This window comes from Miniopterus schreibersii (assembly GCF_964146895.1).
Source record: "Miniopterus schreibersii genome assembly, chromosome: 5".
Taxonomy (NCBI): Eukaryota; Metazoa; Chordata; class Mammalia; order Chiroptera; family Miniopteridae; genus Miniopterus; species Miniopterus schreibersii.
The window spans coordinates 22,903,663-22,923,828 of record NC_138106.1 but is presented as its reverse complement, the minus strand read 5'-3'; the positions used below and the strand labels follow the sequence as shown (position 1 = coordinate 22,923,828).

General features: G+C 35.0%; 1 pseudogene across 1 annotated transcript; it reads left to right on the top strand.

The window, feature by feature from the left end:
- The first annotated feature begins 19,371 nt into the window (after positions 1-19,371).
- On the top strand, positions 19,372-19,777 carry LOC308557799 (ATP synthase F(0) complex subunit C1, mitochondrial pseudogene; annotated as a pseudogene). The gene has a single exon. The product of its transcript is annotated as an ATP synthase F(0) complex subunit C1, mitochondrial pseudogene (transcript).
- The last annotated feature ends 389 nt before the right edge of the window (positions 19,778-20,166 follow it).

The window sequence follows — 20,166 nt, the reverse complement described above, 5'->3', positions numbered from 1 at the left end:
AGATATTTTAAATCTCAGCATGCTAAAACATGCAATTTAGACAGTGGAGGGGTAAAGTTAATTTTATATTGTGATATTTCACACATATGTGGTAAATGGCTGCATGGTGATATAATAATATATTCCCATAAGAAAAGATGAGAAATAATCATTATATTTCTTCCATATGCTGGTAACACATATTCCTCATAGCCTAAGCAAGACATATGAATATATACATATTGATGCCATCACTAACTCTGGGATCTTCTTATGAAATGCTCCTTATGTTTTAAATAACAGAATGAACAGCTAGATAGAAACAAGATGTCATAGGACTTGTTTTTGTTATATTTTAAGAATCTTGTGATTAATTTTGATAACATAATATAGATTTGATGACAATGCATTTTTCTTAATTTAAGAAAATCTTTTACCTTCCTATTATGTTTTTATTTAAATATGTATAAATAAACATATATGTGTATATATTCTTTTGATGTATGTAATCAAGGTCTTCTCAGAGCTGCAAACTTATATTTAGCAGCTGCAACTATTACCAATTATCATTTAGAAAATAATTTGCAACTTAAATATATACTACATTTAAAAATTATTTAGCTACACATTTACTGCATTTGTCAAATACAACTCTATAACATCACTATAACCAAAACACATCCATTATTAAATCATGATTTTAAAAAGCACTAAAAAACTGAGGTCAACAATTTAAGTTCGATTAAACCTATTCCAAGCTATTTTAGCTAAGGCAGATCACTGTATCTCTCCATGTTTTTGTTTTAATAAAACCCAGATGTCAGGTCCTCAGAATTTATGTCATTAATTGAAATATTTCTTGCTGTTTCTCCCATTGTTCTTAATAATATGTTGAAAAAGGAAAGTGTTACCCAAATGTAAGTTTCTGAAATTAAAAGTAGAAACAAAGCTCTAAAATTTTTATGATCAAATTATGAATTCAAGGAAAAAGCTGGTGATTTTAATAGTGATAAGATACTTGGGGTTATCTTTATTTTTAATTTGTAAAGGCTTCTCCTTTAAAAGGTGGGTAAGTGTGTTTCCTAAAATTTATTTAAATAATATATCAAACACTTGAAGGTATATCATCTGATATATTTAAATAAAGATTAATAACCAGTTAATTTTAATGCATTTGGATTAAGTTTTCTTAACATTTTGTTTTCAGAGGTTTCAGGCTATACCAGTCTATACAAAAAAGTGAGCAAATGCAAGCAAGCTAGGTCTTTTAGATTTTATAGGGAGTAAGTATATTAGCAGACAAAATTAGAAAGGTATTAATTTCAAGGTCTTTAATGAAAACTATCATTTTTCTCAATATTTCTTCTTACATTACTTTGAGCACACTAGTGCAGTGAGAGGTTAATAAATAGGTTGGAGAGAGGGGTAGCAAAGCTCCATAGATATAGGTATGCTTTGTTTTGTGCAGAAATTTGAGAATAATTCTAACTTATAGCATGCAATTTTATTTTGTTGAATATGTTAGTCTTGTTATATGTTTGCTTTGCTTTGTTTTTCATAGAACAAAATCAAAACAAGTTGATTTTGATGAAAATAACTCAAAACCCTTCATGAAAAAGTTAGAGCAATGAATAAAGTGAATTATTATTATAATATGGCATATTCACTGATGTTTTAGCTGAGTAGAAATAAAAAATGAGTCACAACTTTATGCAATTTAGTAGTGAGTAAAATATCTCTCAAGGTAATCTTATAAGCACAAAAGTAAGTTATGAATTATTATCATAACACAAATACAAATTTATTTTGAACATTTTTTAGAACTTTTGTTTTTACATTTGCAAGTAGTTTCAAAAATAAAAAAGGCATACAAGCTGAAATAATATAGCTCCTTATCAAAGTTCTCTTTTATTATGTTTATAACTTAAATTTACTCCTAATGCTGCAATTTATACTTATTTATAGGTATACTTATTTCAAACCATGATGAAAATACCAGCGTATTTTTCAAATTTTTATTTTAATATTCTTCATCAAAATATTTTTATTTATCCCGCTACGGTAAGAATTATTTGAAGAGAACTAAGTTTCAAATTGTACAAATTACATAACATGTATTTTTGCACATTGAATTAAATGCTCGTTTAATTTTAGAAATTAAGAAATTCTCATTTGGCCAGAATTAAATCACCTCTCATATTCCGTGTATGAATCTGCTGACTATGTAAGTGGGTCAGGTGTGCTTTCCTTTGGGGTTGTCAGCCTCAGTTGCCTCCTGAATTCCAAGGCGATAACCTGGGGCGTGGTGTGTTACTTCAAAAAGCACAATACCATTTCTTGAGTATTTCCATAAAATTATGCTTAAATACTTCTCAGTTCCATTTATTTTGAAAGTTAGTCCTCTCCAGATAATTGAAAACCTACTCAAAATAATTTTCAAATTTCATTTCATACTTTAAAAATAACAGTGACAACAATATAATATATTGGTTGGAAATTAATTTGTCTAAAGAAATGTATCTTTTGCCAATTATAACAAATTATTTCATATAAAATTTATACCAAATACTACATTTTTATAATAGTAGATTTTTACATTATGTAAAAAAAAATCTCCATAAAAGAGTTCTGTAGTAAACATAAAGGTACAATTAAATATAAATATTATAGGAAAATTCTAAACCTATATTAAATATATGTTTTTTACACACACACACACACACACACACACACACACGTAGCAAATTATGTGTCACTATTTGTCAGATATATATGGAAAAAAAGTTAATGAAAATAAACACAACTCTTATAACTTCCTGAAATATTCAGAATTAACTGAGAAGGTGCACACTGCCAAGTTCTTCCCAGGGTGTGGATAATGCATCATGATCAATAAGCAAATGCTGTTCTTAACTTAAAACCAAATTTAAGAATGCATTATTAAAGAGGCATAAAATTGGTTGGTGCCATCATTTATTCAAACATGCACATGATAAGATTTGCATTGTGACAGAAAATGCAACATCTTAATTCCACAATTTCAGGCAATAGAATGTTTACATTATTGCATGGAGAGGACCCTTGACTTAAGAAACAATGAAAAGTAAATAGTTTCTTAGCTCTTTGACAAAAAGATCACAGATCTAGCAATTTATTATCTGATTTGGTTTATCTTCATCAAGCCCATTCAGAAGAGAAATAAGCAATGAGCATTTTTTTCTATACTAAATATCCATAATGAAAAGTTTACCACCTATCTTGACAATTTATACAGATTTCTAGAACTTAATTTGATTGACTTTATCTTGCTCCTTAACTTTCTTGGTCAGTCTCCATATTTGCTGGTTTAAAACTTTGAGAGGAACATATTTATTTGGTATCCATTTTTAAAGAGCCTCAGATATGCTGAACTAATAAATTATGTACAGTGCATAACTTGCATCACTTTGAATATAAGAAATTAAATTAAATTCAAACTTATATATGAAAATATATTTAAATTTAGTTGTAAAAATCCCTTAAATTTTTTTTGATTTATGAATTTTAGTAGTTTCAAACATTTTATCCTAGTTTAATAATATCAATGAAACAATAACTTACCAAGAAAAAAGAAATTGTTTTCAGTAAAACCCAAATAACTAATAACTAATTAAAAATGGAAATATTGGCTTTCCGAATAGAAATGTAGGAGTATTCAATTTAAATATGGACAATAGAAAGTTGCTGGTTGAACTTGTTTGCAGAGAGCTATTCCCCTCACTCCATGAATATTTTGGCCCCTGAGTTACTGTTCCTCTCTTTCTAGCCATACTTCTGTTATAATTATTATAATTCCAATTTCCATGCGGGTGTTCTTTCCAATAACCTGAAGATTCTCTTCTCCCATGAACTTGTCCTCCATCTTGACTGCGTCACTCAATCCTACGGATATTCCACTGATTTTGTCTTTACTGCCTGCAACTTCATAATCTCAGTTTGAATCCCACTCTACGCCACACCTTATTTTTGCATCTCACTGCCTGTACTACCCCTAGTCTCATGCCTGTAGAAGAATTTCAATCCAACTCCTCCCACCCACCCAGGTGGTACACGCTCACTCAAAACCTCTTTTCCCTCCTTACCTAACTTAGAGTCCAGGTCCTATCATTATAATCATTTCTCTCACAGGCATACTCAACTCCTTTGTCCCCTTTCTCCATTTTTCTAGAAAAAACTGGACCTGGTTCAGTCTTTCTGTTAGCAGTGGGCGTCTAGTTAGACATTAATGAAAGAGAAGGGAACAAAATGGGCTAAGCCTAAGTCTGGAAGTTACAGACAACCCAGGGTACAGCTGAATCCTCTCACAAAGGGACTTAATCCCCAAGATGCAAGTTTCCAAATCTCCTTAGAGAACAACTGGTCTATTCTTCAGGTGAGGGAGAGGAAGAAGTGGTAAGGGGGAAATTCCTCTGCTGAGCCAGGTGCAGCAAAAGCCACGGTGGCACCATAAAGAGGAGGTGTCGCCTGGGGAAAGGGCCAGGCCGGGTAAGGCACACAGAACCTCCAAGATCCAGGGAAGAGATTGGTTAGACGGAGGGCCCCGAACAAGTCTGAGAAGACCCAGGAGACAGATTGGTTAGTTTGAAAGAAATCCTGCTCTTTCCCAAGCTGGAAATAATGTAATCAAAGCTGAACAATAACCCCAGGAATTTCCTTTGTTTGTCCTCTTTGTGGGTTCTGGAAATACTTTCCTTGCAACTCCTCGGAAGAACCCTATTTCCACTGGCAACATCTCTGCTTTCTTTGAGATAATGCAGAGATAAATGTGGTTGGAGAGCAACACACAGTCATGCTGACTACTGTCCCTTTAAATTTAAGGGGATTCATGTGAGACCTCTTAATGCTTTTTATGGATCATACTAGATTTTCTTTTTTCATTCACTCCCCCACTCCCCTTATAAGTCCCAAATCTTTTATCCACAAGCCAAATTCAACTAAAAAGTTGAATACATCACCTGGTTACAAAACTTGATCTAAACGAACATAAATTCATTTGGTAAAACTTGACTAAAATTGTATAGCTATTTATAGTCTTCTTATTCTAATTAGTGTGAATATTCATACAGTATTTCCCTCCAGTTCACTTAATATTTTTATTACAGGGTGTTACTTAAGACTTAACTAGGGTTTTTCCTAGTACACGAAGTATATATCACTGCATTACCTGTCCATAATCCAAAAATGTTCATGTTTTATAACATATCTGGTTACAACGGTCTCTGATGGGAGATTGAGGACTCATATTTGCTTCCACGTTACATTCTGTCTCTATGAAGGAAATCATGCTGCTATATAAAACCTGTATCTGCTCCTCTGTGCTCTAAGGGCAAATACAAATTAAAAATAAGAGGCATATTTCTCCCTGTTGAAAATAGGGAAAGAACCCTCCTCCCTTTCCTTAGGGCATTTACTTTAAAACACATGTAACCTTTTTTTTTCTGTCTCTTTAAAAAAGCTGAATAAATCTCTTGCCAGCTTTAAGATCCAGTAATGTCTTTCCCAAGGACCTGGAAGCCAAGTCTTTAAAATGTAATCACCGAGGAAGACGTATTAGAGGGTAGGAGCTTAACTTCAGTGGCCACCTCACTCCAAGTTGCCCAAGTTACTCCTGTCATAAAGATATAAGAAGTTTATTTTTCCTTTGGAAAAAGCCAATTAGTGTACACAGAAGGCCAGCCCAATAACCAAGTGAATCTAGGATGAATTATGTGTGACAAATGGTGCTGTCAAGTCCTCTTACTTGAGGACTAGTTTTTGTTTATTTTGAGAACACCTATGTCAATGAGTTTGTGAAAGAAAAACAGCAAAATGGAGTTGCTATTGTCAAGAGAGCAATCTACAGCGGAGCTGGGAGGCCTTTGGGAGTCTGGGCTAACTCTCCCCGCTCCATGTGAAACTGAACTTTTGAACTCAGCGAAACCAAATGACTGCATCCTGGTTCCATTCCTGGAATTGGCTCTACATCACCGAACAGTAACATTTTCACCTAACGATAGACGTGAGCAATTAATCATGCGCAACATAGTGTAAGTCCACTTGCCAGCACCAACCACTCTTTCAAAGCAACTTATGTAGTCCTTTTGAAAAGCCCCTTTCTTCTGTCTTTATAAACTCAGCCCCTTTCTTTCCTCCTCAGAACATAGTTGGGGTTTCTACCCAAATCTGTGTCTCCTGGATTACAATTAAAAAAAAAAAAAATCCTAAATAAAGCTTTTGTTTGCCTTGCCATTCTTGATCAAAATTGACTGGCAGGTTGTACCTGTTTGGCTATGTAAAAGGGGAAGAGTTCTTTGTGGTTTAAAACTTATTTAACAGTAAAAGTGTTTTCTTTCTCATACATTTGTGGAGTGTTTTTCTGGGTTGGGTGACAATTTTGTTTTTACTTATATTCTCCGATAGTAACTCCACATAATTTAAAGACATTGGCCCAGAAAGTCTTGTCTCTCTTTTATGCCTTTTAAAATATTTTGGTTCTTATTGATCTTTGTTATTAGCTGCAATTTCTTCCTTCTTGACCTTACATCTCCTCCAACAATGATCCCATTTTCTACTATCCTTTGAATGAATTTTCTCTTTTCAAAGTTAGACATGCTCCTCCTCATGTGTCATTTCTGGTAAACACACTAATTAGGCTTTTGACGGCACCACTAAACAAAATTGTTTTATTAATGTCAGCAATAACTGCCAATGACAGTCTTCACTTTTATGTGCTATTAGCGATCTTTGACAGAAGTGATCACTCCCTCTAGCTTGAAACCCTGTCGTCTTGCTTTAAGACATGACTTCATTCGCTTCTATTGCTGTATCTCTGTCTGGTGCTTTCATTCACCTTTTGAAATTCCTCCTTATTTCTCAGACTCTAACCATGGAGTGCCCCTAGGTCAGCCTTGGTCTTCTTATTATCTTGCTCTACTCCAACTTTCGTGATGGTTGCATTCAGACCCGTAGTTTATATATAACCTCACACTGATACCAGTGTGAGGTCACTTTCCTAAAATCCAACTGCTTATTTGACATCTCTTGAATGAGCAAATCCTGTGAGAGATCTACCTAAATCTAAACATCTAAAACCTAAATTGATATTTTTTTTTATATCATCATGTAACTATGGCTATTTTTTTATTATTATAGTTTTATAATAGTTCTTAAAGTGAGGTAGTTCTTTTTTAGATTTTAGATTTTTTCCCCTTTTTTAGATCTTTATAGTTCCATATAAATTTCCTTACAAAATTCAATTTTTTAAAGAAATTATGCTAGAATTAGGTTGTTATTACTTTGAGTATGTAGATTTGGGGAAAATTGATATTTTCATCATATTTATATCTCTCAAATAATTTAGATATGTATTTTTTTTCAGAAATATTTTATAGTTTTTCATGTACATGTCTTTCATTTATTTTGTTCAATGTATTCCTAAGCATATTAGTGGTTTAATTTTATTAAAAATATTTTTGAAATCTTTTTATTTTGAAACAATTATACACTCACAGGAAATTTCAGAAATAGTGCAAAGTGCCCAGCTTCCTCTAATGGTGAAATTTTCTTTAGCTGTCGTGCAATATCAAAACCAAGGAAATGATGTTGGTACACCACTGTGTTAGCGCAGGTAGCTAATTAGGTATTAAGAAAAGAGAGGTGAGCTCAACAGGTTAAGTTTGATTAACTAGGAAGCTACAGCTTTACAGACATCCCAGGAGACAGCTACAGCCTCCACCAAAGAGACTTAATCCCAGAGCGTGCAGGACACACTGGCTTTCCAGTTTCTTCCGGAAACAACTGTTCAGCCCACAGACTGCTGGGACAAGGGCAGCCAACGAGGGGGAATCCTTCGGAGTGCGCGTGCAGGAGAAGCCAGATGATGAAGCAGAACTTTGAAGCATGCCCAGTAGGAGCCAAAATGGCAACAATAAAGGGGAAGAAAATCTGAGAAAGGGATCTAATGAAATAAGGGCAGGAAATCCTAGAAGATCCATGAAAGGGATTGGATAGGAGGAGGGCCCAGCTCAAGCCCACAAAGAATTAGAAAGAAGATTGGTTAGTTTGCAAGAAAACTTACCCCTTCCCAAGCCCAAGGAAATATAATCAAAGCCTGACAAAGGCCTGCTGAGCAGCACCTCAGTGGGTCGTTCTCCCTCCACAGCAGCCCGCAGGCCAGGGCGAATCAAGGTGGCCACTGGGCCAGAGCACAGAGGGGAACCGAGACTAAGCTAGACTACTGGAGCTTCAGATGCTGATGGTGGGACAGTGGCACAGGTCTCTGGGCCCTGGCCCTCCTCCTGGGCTTGGTGAGGACAAGTGTCAGCTTGTGGCCCCAGAGGCTGCAGTTCTTCCACAGTGAGACAGAGCTGAGCCGCCCGGTTTGGATGAAGCAGGGCAGCAGTCTCTTGGGGAGCATCAGTGTCCTGTGTGCCCTTCCACTAAATCTGAACACTGTGCCATAAACCCTCCTTTGTGGGAGTCCCAGAAATGTTTTCTCCTGGCTTCTCAAGAACCCACTCCAGGCCAGTACAGCAGACTCCCTTGGTCCCAGTACATACCCAACAAGTGCTAACTAGGCTACAGATCTTCCTCAGTTTTCACCATTTTTAATCTGCAATTGTGTGCAACATGTATAGTTCTAAGCGATTTTATTCTATACAATAATTTGTGCAACTACCACAAAAGTCAACTGTCTGTGACGACAAAGAATTCCTTCATGCTATTCCTGTCCCAAGACAGTCATTAATTTGTAGTTTTATCCTTTTGGAATGTTATATCAATGAAATCATGCATAATACTATGCCTTTTAATTACTTCCAAAGAATCTTCAAAGTTGGTGGAAGTGAGTGGGGTTGTAGATGAAACTTTTAACCATGAGTTGGTAATTATCCATGCTGGGTAAGGCAGCCACGAAGACTCATTATAATACATTCTCTACTTTGAAGTACTTTTGCTATTTCCCTTAATAATAATTTAAAGAATGAAAGCTACATTTTTAAAAGAGAGGATATTCAGAACAGAAGACAATGAGATGAATGCTGTCAAATCAGGGAAATACAGGGTGGGGGAAGTAGGTTTACAGTTGTGAATATGTGAAACACAGAGTTTATTCTTGCATTATTATTTATTAATTATTGTATTACTTTATTTCTCATTCAAACAACTATAAACCTACTTTTGCCCCACCCTTACATTAGAGAGAAAAGTAATTTCAAGTGTCAATAGTCAGGTAGGAAATAACCAGAGAAATTAAATAGGCATGACTGAAATAACAGTAAAGGCCATAATGATTAACTTCAAGTAGTTATTTCTGAATTGAGATTAAAATTGATGATATAAAATAGTTATAAAATTTAGTATGTATGGAAAGCAAGTAAAATACATTAAGTTTAATTCATAATCTTAAAGAAACAAATGCAAAAATAAAATTTCTCACACACGTTATAGATTTCAAGTTTTTCCATAGAAAGATCACTTAAAAGTAGAACTGCAGTTAAATTTACTCTTAATAAAAATATTTGTTACAGATGAGGGGACAAATAAAACTAGATGATGATGTAGGAAATATGTAGGGAAAAGATTAGCCAATAATGAGTCGTACTGAAAATGAATCGAGGTGATTTAAAAATAACACTCTCTTTAAGGGTAGCTTTAAACCAACTGGGCAGGAATTTTCAGCTTAATGATGGCAGCTAAAGCTTGTATTTGTGGCCCACTGGGACCAAACATTGAGGAATAATTTTCTTTAGTGTCATTACTCCAGAGCGGCTCATTCCAATGGAAGTTTCTGTAATGATGGAAATATTCTACATCTGGGCTGCCCAATATCTCAGCCACTAGGCACATGTAGTTATTGAGCACTTGAAATGTAAGTTAGTGTGAATGAGAACCTGAAATTTTATTTTAGTTTAACTTTAATTTTAATTTAAATAGCTATGTGTAGCTAGCAACTAGAATATTAGACAAAGCAGGTATAGGGAATTAATAAATTCTCACCTTCAATCAACCCATTTCAACCACCCAGATTTTGAAATTAGTCATGGATTTGACTTGATTTTCTACTCCAAATTTCCTTAGAAATTTGTACTGTTAAAGGGATTATTGTATGAATAGCTTTCATATTTCTCCTCCTATAGGCCCAAATACAAATCTCTGATTTTTTTTCATATATTTTTTTCATATTTATATTCCCAATTATGGCCTAAAAGGCATATCTATTGTAAAACCCTTATAGCTGTTCCCCTATGTTACTTACAGTAATAATAAAAAATTAACAAACAGAACTTGACTTGAGTCATTTCCTTAAGGGAAAAAAATATCTATTCTTGCTCACTCTATAACAATTAAGTTAAATAAATACATATATATTTTAGATTGGCTTTGAACAATGGCTCTATCTCACTCAAGTATAGCTCCTGGCATCTAAGCAAAGAAGTTGGCTTACATCTTTTCGTGATATATTAAGGCGCTCTGAAACCAATCTGATCCAATTTGGCTGAAGGAAGACACTCAACCCATGGGGTTTTTGAAGTAGCTTAAGCAAGCAAAACTTGCATTCTGCAATTATCTGCATTTTAAAAAGTGCTCATTACTTAGCTTCTGGGCAGATATAAGAGGCTAATTATACTACTTAAAGAAATGTATGGTTAAGTTTCAAGTTTCCATTCTACCTGCATCATCAGGCAGAAACTTGATTAAACAGATGGGCCTCACCACATGACCCTCAAAATCAGAACTGAGATTTTGGAGAAACAAAGAAAGTGCCAAAAGGTGTTCATTCTTCATGGAAAAAGCCCTAAAGCACCTTTATATGCTAATGCTGAATCAGCATTACACTTTGAACTTACCAAAGTCAAAAGAAACAGCCCTGCAAAAAAACTTCAAAAAGGTTCTACAAATCATAACATAGGAGAATTACTACTATTTATTTTAACACAAATTAGTCACATGGATTTAAGACTGTATGAAACTCCATTGCCCTGAAAGGCTATTTCATTATTGAGTTACATTACAAACTAAGATGAGGCATAGATATATACCATACTGAATCTAACAATCTAAAAAGCTGAACCAATAGTCATGGAAACATAAAATAAAGCACAGAAAATATAGTCAATAATATTGTAATAACTATGTATAGTGCCAGTTGGATACCGGAAATATCGGGGGGGGGGGATACTTTTTAAGTATATGATTGTCTAACCAATATGCTATGTACCTGAAACTAATACAAAATAATATTGAATGTAAACTGTAATTGAAAAAAAATAAAAACAAATTAATAAAAGTAAAATTTGAAGAAGCTTTATCGTAAAAAATAGCAAATATATCATAAAGCATGTCCTACATTTCAGTTTATAATGGCTTAAAATTAGCATTAATAGTAGCTTAATTTCATATGAGTAAATATTATTATCAGTTTCCAAAACCAATGTAAAATTATATCTTCTTAGAGTTTAAATAACTTAAAAAATATATACCTTAAACTGAGTTATATAAGCTATTAAGAACTAACATTTAGTGAATTCTCAACAATTTTTATTTAAGAAATCAAATATTAGAGCCACAATAACGTTGTAAAATTATAACATGATAACATAGATATTGACCTCTAAACATAATAAATAAATAAATACATAAATAAGTGAACACGCACGCTTATAAACTTGGGCTGTTTTGAGTGATAAGATTAGAGGGCACAGAATAGTAGTATATCTTTTGAGATATGAGTCAGAGCTCCAAAGACTGCTACATATTTTTCTCTCATTTAGTCATGGATTCATTCTTACTTTCATTTATTCATTCATGCATTTATTTATTTAACACATGATCATTAAGTATTTTCTGTGTTAGTTATAGATTAGGCCCTAGAAATAAAAAATAAATAAATAAATGCAATTACTTACTATAAACAGAATGACATGTTACATAATCAGGAGGGTAATAAGAGATACAGTATGCAAGTATGAACTTTCTCTTTAAAAAAATTATATGATAAGTTCCTCATATAAATTTTGCATTGCTCTTTTAAAAGTGACTTTTATGAGTTTTCAAGTTACATTTGAGTGTCATTAATTGTCATTGCAACACAAAATATGATATTTGAAAACAAAAAACTGACACCATTTTAATTAGCTAGTTAATAATAGGGAAGGAGCAAAGGGAAAGCCAGATGTTATAGGCATGTCATTGGTCAGCTTCACCAGGAAGCTGCAACTTTGTACTCCCCAGGGAACACCTGGTTATTCCCTGGAAAGCAATGGGGGAAGGGATCAAACAAAGGGAAGAGTGCTGCATGCCCAGTGAAGTTGAGGTGACATAGGGAAGGTAGTTGTCTGTCAGTCACACCTGGGAACAGAAATCATGGGCCAGAATGGGTGCAGCCACTGCAAGCGCATGAAAATTTGAGAATATATAATCTCCTAAACAAAGGAGTTCTCTCCCTCTTGTGCTCTTGGCTCACTCTTGGCTTCCTTGCATTTGCCCGTGTTTTCCTTCATAGTCATGTGGCCATGCGGAGCCCACACGCAATGGACTAATAGACTGCAGTGGGAAATACAAGCTAAGCTCCCCTGATGCTGTATTGGATGTACAGACATGGAAAAGAAACACTGGACACTGGCTCCGATTTTAGCTCTGCTAAAGCCTCAGCTACACTTCTTCTCTGGAGGGACAAAGGGAAATGAAACTCTGGAAACTCAGGGATTTAATTCCACAGAAATAAAGCTTCTACATTATTGCATCCTCCAGTGTGAGTCTCAGAAAACTCATTTTCTCAGAATATCACAAGAATTCCACTCCCATTAGCAACCAGGGGAGACAAGGCTCCTCTTCACACCATTAACAGTACTATAGACAGTATAAGAAGCAAAATGGAGATATTGAAATCACTTAATTTAATAATCTTATTTTGTTGCTTTGAGAAAAATTTTATATCCTGATATTATTTACAAATATTTATTTGTAAAGCTTATATTCACAAACACTAGTTAATACAGCTCCTTGAATCTTTCTAAGTTGTTTATCTTAAATAGAATATAATTGTATTACACTGACAGTTGATCAGTTGTTAAGTGTCAAATATTCAACACTGTAATGAAGAACGTTGCTATTACATATGATTGAAGCAGACAGAAAGATATGACTAAGCCAGCACCCTTGAATTGTCACAAACTGCTTGCTGTCCCTTAGTGTTTCATATGTGAGAGTAGCCCAGTGGATTTAGAGAAGTATTAATATATTGTTAGTCGCAGCTTTTGGCCTTAACCCCAATGTGCTCTTTTAGTTATATGAGCTACAGAAAATTTGTGATATAAGGTATAGGGGAGGTAAATATTTACCTCAATCCTCTAAGGGTCCTTTGGCTAGGCCTGAGCATTAAACTGACATACAACTGGTTAACAGGAAAAAGTAGAGGCATTTATATAAGCTTTACATGACATAGGAGTCCTTATAAAGCAATAAAAACACAAAGCAATAGTGAAACCTATTTGCTTTTATATTAGGTCGAACAAAGAGAGGCAATTATGGAAAAGTTAAAGATTTGAGGAAGCTAAAGGGAGATAATAATTATTTGATCAAGGTCTCTCGACTTTGACTCACCATGGAAGAAGTTTCTTTTCTCCTGGTACAGGAAGGGTATCTTCCTTGTGGGAACTTTTAATCTCCTGTTCTTAGAAATAAAATGGGAGGTTAGAATGTTCCTCTTACACCTGCTGTTTTTTAAGTAACTTTAACTCAAAATAATCCTTATGCCAAAATGGCATATTTTGTGGTGACGTTTTCTGCCATGCTTCAGAGGTGTGGTTTTTTTTTAAGGCTAAGCCAGAAATATGACCTAGTTTAAAACTCAAATCAATAGCCTACCTCTCCTTCCATTCTTGGGATCACAATGTAGCTTCACATCTATAATTGCTTATCATGAATTCAACCCATTTTTGTTATTGTTAATCCTCACCTGAGGATAATTTTTTCCATTGCTTTTTCAGAGTGGAAGGGAGGGAGGGTAGGGGAGAGAGAGAAAAACATCAATGTGCCAGAGACGCATCAACCTGTTTCCTCCCACACATTCCCCCACTGGGGGTAGGGAGCAAACCTGCAAACCAGGTACGTGCCCTTGACTGGGAATCGAACCCTCAACCCTTCAGTGAGTGGGCCGACCCTCTAACCACACACCAGCCAGTGCCCAACAAAATTTTAAAGTAGCTACTATTTACTGTTCCTGGCACTGAGGCTACAGGTCAAACAACATTCCTCACATAATATGTTTATCTAGAGCAGGGGTGGGGAACCATTTTTCTCCCAAGGGCCATTGGCTATTTACAACATCATTTTTGGGCCATACAAAATTATCAACTTAAAACTTAGGTATATAAAAGGCTCCTAGATTTATTGAATTTTGAGTCCCACCTGCAGTTGCCTAGGCAGGGCCAGATCAAACGATTTTTCTGGCCAGAGGTCCGGCACCCCTGATCAAGAGGGTGTCACTCAAAATAGCAAGAACAGGACAAACTCAGAGAAACCTCACTGGGTGTAGGAGATCTGCCTTCCAAGGAAGAGAGAGTTTTAGGTTCTCCTACCCCACCAACTTTGCAATATGACCTGCAAAACAGGAAACACCACAGGAAACCAAATTTAAGGAATTTCCATTGATTTCAGGCCTCTGAAGATGCTAGATCAAAGTTGAGATAGTTTTACTTATTGCCTGAACAGTACCAACCCCCAGTACTTTTAGCCCATGACACATATCAGTTCTCACCTTAAAATGGAATAAAGAGAGAGAGATAGAAAGATGAGAATCTGCAGTTCTTTCCAAAGACCAATATTTAGTAAATGCAAATTGTATTATTTTAGCTATTGTAAACATTTAAAAATAGTATTAAATAAAATAAAATAACTCTAAATAAAATAACTCAAAAAATATACTGGTGAATGTTGATACTATAAATCAAAACTTACAGCTATATAACCATCTACTTTTGCCAAGGAAAGAGACTAAAATGTAAAAGAAAATTATTTTAGTCCCTCTTACATTTCTCTATCCCTTGCATTGACCACTTAGAATAACTCAGTTTGCAGATAATTATCTACAATATCTCAAATATTTTCCTATCATAAATTCTGAAAAATATATCTAAATCTATTTTTTCTGTTCTATTATTAATGCATAGCCACACATTTTTAAAGCATCACCATATGGTAAATTCAACAAAGATTATAAAATATCGGTACCTTCTAATTGCTGTGTTTCACCAAAACTATTTTTTTATTATTTGCCTTTGTTACCTAGCCCTTCTTTCTCTACCCCCAGATGTTTGTAACTTAAACTTTATTTTTATTCTATGCATATTAAGAGTGTTCTCCTACTCTTGTTTGCTTTATCTTATCAATGATCAGAAATGTCCATGATTTAAACAGGAGTATTTCACACTGCTTGGAAGCTATACAGTGAAGCTTGCAGAAATAGGACCAGCATTTTCAGCAGAACAGGAATGAGTCTCAAATTTTTCACCATTGTCCTGCTGCTATCCCTGCTTATAGTACTAAGCACCCTATTGGTATGCTACTAAATTTGCTTCATTTTTTTTAAATGTTTCATTTGAATTAACTAAGTTACGTGCTGATGTATCTTGGTAATAGCTCCTACACACTTTCTTGTCTTTGAGCCAGCTTATGTAACTTCCTTATACAAATTCTTTTTACCCAGGTAATCACATTCCTCTATTCTAATTCCTTAAACTATAAAATATGATAATATTTGGCTAGAATATGGTGTCCCTAAGAGTAGCTTCAAATCCATAGGCACTTATGCATTCCTAGTCTGCAGGGCTTTGGTCTTTGGGCCCTACCTTTTGTATAGAAGGGGTAGTGTAGTGATTGTAGCTTGGGGCATTGAGGAGAGAGCATTTTGGGCCTGTTGGCTATTCTCCCTCTTTCCCTTCTTTTAGCAGTAAGTCTGGGGTGAGATATGCAGGGGACTGGAGCAGGGAAGTGGGCAGAGAGGTCCCCGGGCTTGACAGCAACAGAGGTTTAAGGGGCAGCTCTCCTGTATTCTGGCCATGTGGGAAGTGCTGAGGAGCTATGAGGAAGCCCACTATGCCTACCGCCCAAAAGCTTAGAGAAAGGAGGGTCAGGAGCATATGAAGGCATGGTTTTATTTTTGAATGTTTCTTTCTCAAGCTATACAATGAAGCTTGCAGAAGCAGGATCAGCATTTTATTAATTAATTAATTTATTTATTTATTTATTATTATTTATTTATCTGTTTATTGAATCATGTCATTTATTTAAACTCTATGAAAACATTTCATTAAAACTAAATCAATTCATATATTTGGTGACCGAATTAATAACTGTTCTTATGTGATTTAACCATAAAGTCTTTCTTATTCTAGAAGGGCATGCTGAAGAAGTCCTGACACACGTCTGCCATGTCCATGATCTATAGGTTTACAATTTCTCCTTTGTGCTCCCTCTTCAAGCGTTAAACGGCAGCTTGATATTCTGCTTCAGTGTACTTCGATCCCACTTTTCCTCTGTGTCCTTGGTCTTTAGGGGTAGCCAGGCAGCTTGGAGTCTGCCAGGAGTCCTATAGTCCTGCTCAGTGGGACTGCTTTTGACATTCCTTCCTTTATTAGGGCTTTCTGTAGTCTGTAAAGCTCTCCTGGATTTTACAATTGCTAAAATAATCTGGAGGTGAACAGTGGAATACTGTTTTAGACTCTAGGAATGCTTTTTGTTTGTTTGTTTGATTTGTTTTTAGAGGGAGGGAGAATGGTGAATAAACATTCCTGAATGGGAGAAGTAGACTAGCTCTACTTAAATGCAAAGACCACTTAAGAATCTGGTACCAAGGCTTTAAATTATTTTATAGATTTCCTCTTCAGTGCTCCTGATGATGGAGGATGTTATCAAGTCAAAAAACTTTACCATCCATGACTCTGAATTGAAAAGTAGTTATAAAAGTTGGCCTCTTGCATGTAAAGGTAGATAAAGGAATATTTTAACCTGTTCATCTACTTATATTTTTATTTTCTACATATGCACAGAAATGACAGTGACACTGTTTCTCAAAGTGTGGTTCCTGCACTAGATTCCTATGCATCAATGGCTTTCATAATTTAATTAGCATGAATTATATATAGCTCTTTATATATTTCTATACACCTGTATGTACTACCTTTTACATTTTGGCAAGAGGTTGAATTAATAATATGTTGCATTTATTTTCCCTATCCAGTTTAGTCCTTTGAGAATCCTGAGAAGTTCAGCAAAGATTACATTGACAGAACTAATCATCTCTTGCATCCGATACTTTTCTCTTAATGCACCTATGCTGGACTCCATTCAAATGGAATTTTACTCTTAAAAGAATTCTTTCTTATATTCTTGATCAACAATCCTGAGAACAGATTGATGTTTTATGTCCACCCAGTGGATATTATGTGAGAAAGTAGATTTAAATCAATCCTTCAGATATTCAGTTCTTATGCCATTCAAAGGACTAATATATAAGGATCAGAAATTTGAATGAGGAGGATACACTGAATTGGAAACTAGTTTAGAATCCAGGGGAAATCTTTTGGCTTCTGATTTATTATTCCTTTCTAAGAAATTCACTCAAGTGTTGTGTTTCTTAATGACATCAATAACATCTGCCACTTTCATCCTCAATGGAGTGGTTAATATCAGGAAAGACAATTTTATTTGCAGAAGTAAGCTATACTATAAATTTTAATGTGGACCATACTTGTATATTTAATAATTTCATAGTTATTTCATAAAATGTTTATTCTATTCAACTTCTTTGTATATTGGAGCTACTCATACTGTAGTTACTATTTCTTTTTCATTTAGTAAAATTATTTGCAAAAAGCAACTAAAATACATTTGGTGAATATTACCATGTATAAATAATTCTTAGACTGGACATGTACTATTTTAAATCTATATAAATATATTTTATTAACCTTTATTTGATTAATCAACCATTGTTTACTCAAAAATCCAGGGGAGCTTTATAGATTATAGGAAGCCCTTTATAAACCACGAAGCATGAACAAATGTTAGGCATTATTACATCACCAGGCCAGGAATAGAACAATTTTTACATTGCTAAAATATATATAGTCTCTACAATATCTTATTCTGTTTTATATAATACATCACTTCTCAGAATATTTTGGTTATACAATTTCTAAAGAAGAATTACATGTGGAGTTTTCTATAAGGTACCTACCCTTCTCAAGCTAAATAATTAAAGTTATTTTATAATACATAAGATACACAGTGGTTTTGGTCAAGGATGCTCTCAGAAACAGAGAAAACATATGATCTCCATTTCCAGAAAAAATGTGTGTAAATAAATACAAATCAACATTTGCAAAATTTCTGTATTAATATATTTGAAATTGATTTCTACACAGAAACAAAAAATTTAACTGAATTTATGCCTATTTCACACACATTTTTTCTTATAACTATTATTTTTAAAACAATCAGAAATTTTTAAAATATCAAAGCATAATCCTCTGTAAAGTACTTTGCAATAATACAAATGTGCCACAACTGTTTAAATTAAGAAATAGTCTTTAACACAGCAAAACACAAGTCATGGTTGATGTTTGATTAATTTTAAACTTTTAAATTTTTTCCAGCAGTTGTTAAAATGGAGACTCAACAAATTAACCAGCTGCAAAGAAGTTACAACTCCATTAGTTTGTTTTGGTAGATTAATGGGGTCTCTTGTCAAGGAACACCAAAATTCTCTGAAAATTTTTAATAAAGCCCTCAATTTTATTATGTTTATTTTGTCAAATCAATGTTATCCCTGGCAATGTCTGAAAATTTTTTTCTCTGCATCTACCAACAATATATAAAAAACTACACAACTATATGTGTGTGCTCTTTCCCCTCTAAGTTTGCCAGGGTAGGTGCTACATGAGAATTCTACAGTGTTTTCGCATGTCTTCTAATTTCTGTATTCACAGAAATGGGCAAGTATTTATCTTTTCCAAATACAGCTGGCAGAAATATTTTCCTCAATACCGGGAACTTTTCAAAGGCTGTCAGGCCCTCCTTCCAGAATGGCAGCACCCACAATGGAGACTTTAAGGTCTTGAATGGAAAGATATTTCTCATTCTGTCAAAAAAAAAAAATCTTCCAATTAATTTTGAATGTCAGATATCTATTTAACATGAAATATTTTAGTACTGAATGTAAAATTTTCTGAGTCGAGATTTCCTTCACTCGTAAAAGATAAAATATGTGTGTGAAAATGGAATCAAGAGAGCTCTACCAGCCAGTCACCTTGAGCCGGGCGAGCACTGTGGTCTGAGCAAGGACAGCAGGGCTGTGGGGTGCAGACTGAGAAAATGCAGACCACGGGGCACTACTCATCCCTCCGGCTCTGCTCCGCGGTTGTTCCAGGGGTCTAATCAGGCCCGTGTCTGCCTCCTTTCCGAGCAGGCCAGGGATGCCATGTGAACAGCCTTCCTGCAGCAGCTCCCACTCCAGGTGGCCGAGGGGAGTCCCAAACCAGTGCTGTCTCCTGGACATTGACCCAGCAGCCAAGTTTACTGGTGCTGGGGCTGCCACAGTGGGGGGGCTGGCTCAGGGGCGGGAATTGGAACAATGCTGGGCAGTTTGATCATTGGCTATGCCAGGAGCCCATCTCTCAAGCAGCAGCTCTTCTCCTGTGCCATTCTGGGCTTTGCCCTGTCTGAGGCCATGGGGCTCTTCTGTTTGATGGTCTCCCTCCTGATCCACTTTGCCATGTGAGGCTCCAGGGGGGGTCACCTACCCATCCCTGCTGCTTTGACTCTAGTCCATACCCAGTGCTGAAACATGCTAATCTTTACCATTAAACACAACATTTCTCTAAAAAAAATTAAACAAAGGAAAAAAAAAAAAAAGAGAGAGCTCTATCAGAAAGCACACAAACCAGTAACTACCCATTCTGCTCACATTGCTTAACAAAACCTCTTGAAACAGAATGAACAGTCCAAAATATTAGTTAAAAAGAATCAGGGAATAATCTGCTTAGTGTTTTTGGAAGAATCTTCAACATCAATGAATTCCTACGTAGAAAACAATGAGTCACAGGTACGTGCAAAGATTCTTTCTAATCCAAACAGCAAAATTTAGGTATTCTCAAGCAATGGAGTTGC